We start from the raw sequence: 4,820 nt of genomic DNA on the forward strand, positions 1-4,820 counted from the left end.
CTGTTCTTTTTTTGGTGTTTTGTTAAAAAAAAAAAAAAAAAAAAAAAAACATAATTACCTATTTTTAATTCTTTAGATCCTGAGACTAGGAAGTAGATATTATGAATACAGGAGGCTCTCGATTATCCGACTCCGAATTATCCGACTTTCGGGTTATCCGGTACAAATTTATCCGACTTCCATTTCGCATTATCCGACCCAACAAGGTCGGATAATCCAAAATTTTAAATAAACACCCCAATTTTTGATTTTGAAAGGTGTAAAAATATGCAGTATGCGAGGTTTTGTATTCTAACAGTATTATTTTCTTTGAAATCGACTCAATTTACTCAGAAAAATTATAAATTTGAGTCTGTATTTAATTTTTTGTCATGTACAAAAGTACATTATTTTTGTTTGTTCGTGGTTTTTTCAATTCATTGTTCCTATTTTGAGCCAGAACTTGATTTTCTGGATGACAAATTGCCTTCTCAAGCGTATGCACTTCATTTCTACGCAAAAAAGTTCATGTCGGATTATCCGACTTTTTTGGTATCCGACCCACCTTACCCCCCCAATTAGGTCGGATAATCGAGAGACTCCTGTAAACTTTTGGTAGTTTTGGTATTTTAATTTTAAAATGTATCATAAAATACTACAAATTGTCCTTGATTTTTTTTGTTGAAAAATTCGATACGAAATAATTTTTTTTTATATGAAAATGAAACCAGAGGAAAAGTTATTTTTGCTCCAAAGATTCTATCAAAATCGACTGTGTGTCTTATCACCGATCTCATTTTTCTAAAAGTATTTTAGATTAAAATAAGTGATGAAGTAACACATAATTTTTATTAATTCGTAACAGTTATTTACAAGATAATTTAAAAAATTGTACCAATGAACACAATACATTTCCGGCCACACAGATAGGTTTCTTTTTACATAAAACGTAAATAATAATAAAAAATTTATAACGTAGGTAGGTAGATTACATCGGAGATAATTTTTCCTGAAACACTATTCCTTTCTTATTTTCTTCAATACAGGTAAATCATGTCTCATTTGCCTTATGAAAGAGTATGCTACTTCTTTCCACCCGATACTTGAAAAAAAAAGAATACCAATAATTAAAAATTTGATAAGTAATTAAATTTGCTAGATTTGGATAGTAGTAAATCATTCGATCATTTACTTACAAACTTTCGACGAAAATTAGCGAGCATCCCACACACAAGATGTAAATACCCAGTTGGGATCTGGATAAATGTTGACAAATATGACGATAATCTTCTTGCCTGGCTTTTTCTGCTAACGCAATTTGATTACTGAGTAGCGCGTAATTTGCGTTCGCCTTATCATAGCATTCCCTTATACCTTTTAACTCGTCACGGAGGTCTTTGAAGAGGAAACTGAAGATGCCATCTTCGGCCGTCTAAAATTATGAAAAAAAAAAACGTTGTTCGTGATTAACTAGTAGAATACATATAAAATGAGACCGGCATAGAAGATGTTCCAGTTGATGGAAAATTTTCAAAAATGGACATAAAAAATTGAAAAAGTTCGGGAAATGAGTTCAATTGATTGAGTGTTGACAAATTTTTAAAAATGTCAATCTAGCTCATGAAAAATAGATACCTATAAAAAGATTTGACAAAATTGAAACAGAATACCAAAAGGCTGCAGCCTGCACCAAGCAGAGGCAATTCTGCATATCCCTTTTTACCCCAAAAATCTGAAATTTGTAAGGGAAAAGTGCATTTTGGAGCAGTTCAGAAAGCTAAATACAAATCCGAAATCTTATGGGTCAATTATATGAGTTGAAAAGTAAAATTTTCGAAATTTAATTTTTTTGGATAGTTTTTTCATGAAATGTGGGCAAGAAAAGACGAACATTACTCAAGTAATCGACAAAAGAGATTATGATGATGAGCTACAAAATTATTTTTCATCATCCCAAATGGGAGATAGTGAAAATGTAGAGGCGTAGAGGCTCTTGAAATTTTTCAGATTTTCTTGAATGATAAAAGAATATTTTAAAAATCATCCGTCGCGAAGGCATCCATGAAAACAGTTGAAAACGTATCTACTCGTATTCTATTTTTGAGCTTTCGAAACGATTGATGGCAATTTTGAGTTTTGAATTTTTCCAAACTTCAAAAAAAGTTAATCGAAGAAGCCTTAATGGAATGCAATATTTGAAACCTCAAATTAGTCGTTCTCGCGATCCCTTGATTCGATTTCAGAACAATTTTTCAAATTCGAACCTATAAAATGTTGGATATTTATTACCTAATTCAATGGGTTTATGTGTGAATTTGAAGCTTTTTCGATTTCCTATGGTCTTGAATGAAAATTGTTCTACCAGTTTGCATGTCTTGAAAAATAATATTCAGATTTAGAAAGAAGCAAAAAAAAACATAACATACCCCTGGAGCTCTAGCATCACGAAAATTCCTAGACAACGAGTTAACTCCTCTAAATCGAGACATTTTTCAATATTAATCGGCAACTGCAACGTTCACAAACACATAAATAGTAAGCTTTAAATAGAACAAATTAACGTTACTTTGCCACAGCAAAATGCTACCTAGAAGTTACATCAATCTAATATTTGAATTACATCATGCAGAAACCTATACCCATAAAATTGAAGTAATCAATGTTAATTATAGAGAAGGAGGAGAGATTCTGATACCTACATTAGATTTTGTATTTTATTGCTTCCTGACCCTGTACCGAATTTTAAGAGAAAATTCATCAATATTTTTCATTTGAACAGTTTGATTTGGATCTTTCAGAGCAATTTGAAATTTCTATTGGAAAAAAATATGAAAAACTTGAAAGTTGAATTTTTTTTATCGATCGGACCCCTTTCACTCTCTCCATAGCCCCCTGCATTGGGCTTTATTCCCCAAAAAATAACAAAGTCACGCGATACATCGAATTGTATGCTATTGAAAATCTCAAGCTCGAGTATGGCCCTATTTTTCAAACTGATTTCTGCGTATCTAATTCTGAATGAATTTTTAAAGAAGTGACCTCTTAAGAAACATGAAAATTTGAGAGTTGCAAAAAATTGTCCTGTTGAGATGGTTGCAGAGGACGGAGGTTGATAGATTGTAAAATTCCAAAGGAAAATAAGTTGGTAGTATTATGACAAGTTTCATTTCATTCATTGATAAAATAAACCGAACCGAACTGAACTGGAATGCCAGTTTTCAACATCTAGCATATCGATCCCAATGACGAAGAAATTTCGCTGAACTTGCAATTCAATACGTACCTATCCCAGACGCAAACGTTTGCTTTATACTTTAATCTCACTCTATGTTCATATAATCATCTCACTCTGACCCAGCATAACAGAAAAGTAGCTGAGACTGACTTGAATTTATAATTACGTGGCTATTCATAGCTCATCAGTCAGAGTTGAGAAAGGAAAAAATGTCTTACTGGTGGATTTTTGGTCTTTCAGTACGTACCTATTGATAGATATGCGAGTGACATTGATTTACTTCTTATCAATCAAATTTAACTGAACCTTTCAATTTCAAAGTTGTGCAAAAATTCATAATAACAAAATTTGTTCATTTTCCAAAATACTCTCCATTCCCAAGGTCAAAAACACATTTTTTCAATTTTTTCTTTCAAAATGTTTCTAGTCCCTTCAATTTCAAAGTTAGGCAAAAATTCATAACGACAAAATTTGTTTAATTTTAAAAGTACTACCCATTCCCAAGATCAAAAATACGTTTTCCGCAATTTTTTCAAAGCTCGGTTGCCCCTTAAATATTAAAGATAGGCAACTTGTCCATATTATAATGTTTTTTTCAAGTCGTACTCGGTTACATGTACTGATCCAAATCTAAACTTCTGGGTGTCCAAAATACAAAATAAGGAAGGAAATCTCATTTTTACAGTTTTTGAATTTTTCCTCGCAAAAGTAAACAGTGAAATGAACGGAATATTTTTTCTCTCATCGAGAGTCACTGTATGTGAATTTAAGATCATTTACTTTGTTATGGAAACTTTTGGCCAGGCCCAGGTTCTGTAGATGATTTTTTTCATCGAACTTTAATGTGTGACATTCATAAAAATGGCATAAGATGAAAACCTTAGCATTAAGGAGAGGGTGCATGATCCGAGCTATCAGAAAACGTGTTTGTTTTCACTTTCACGTACTCATTATTTTTTATCAGAAAAATTAAAAAAACTGTTGGTGTCCGAAATTGGGACAGTTGAGTACAAAAATAATCAATAAATTAATAAATGAAAAGCATTACTCCAATGCCAGTTGAATGTCTCACACAATTAAATACTTAATAGTTATAGTATTCGTTATTATTATTTTCATCCCTTCATCCCTTAGGTACGCATTGGGTAACCATAACATGATTGGAAGAATTATACAGAAAATTATCAACTAATGGAGCAAATGATTTTTCTCTATTGAATATTTTCCATATTTCTTAGGATTTAGCTCATACCTACATATACACAATATTAACCGTACATTTTAAAAAATAATACCTAATGAAATTACCTTCAAAATTCAATAATATGTATCTTTACGTAGAGATAACCAGCAGTTCAGTTAGATGTCCTTGGAAAAAGTTCGTTACGATGTAAATATCAGGTCGACAGATCGAAATACACTTCGAAAAACGTCTCTATGAACTACACTACAAATTGATTTTGCATATACGTTAAAAAATTGAAAATTTACTACAAAATAATACGTAAAATCCATAAGTAACTCGCGAACAAGAAAACACCTTACAGATAAAAACAAAACAATCCCATCCATTCAGCTGTACTGTAGCGCCCTACGAGAGCTAAAC

The 4,820-nt window shown here is 31.8% G+C and overlaps 1 long non-coding RNA gene across 1 annotated transcript; it reads right to left on the bottom strand.

Moving 5' to 3' along the window:
* Window positions 1-809: 809 nt before the first annotated feature.
* On the bottom strand, window positions 810-4,820 carry LOC135842928 (uncharacterized). The gene is made up of 4 exons (XR_010558216.1): window positions 4,523-4,820; window positions 2,406-2,488; window positions 1,176-1,411; window positions 810-1,081 (listed from the first exon to the last, which is right to left on the bottom strand). It is a non-coding gene; the product is annotated as an uncharacterized LOC135842928 (long non-coding RNA).

This window comes from Planococcus citri, chromosome 4 (assembly GCF_950023065.1).
Source record: "Planococcus citri chromosome 4, ihPlaCitr1.1, whole genome shotgun sequence".
NCBI lineage: Eukaryota > Metazoa > Arthropoda > Insecta > Hemiptera > Pseudococcidae > Planococcus > Planococcus citri.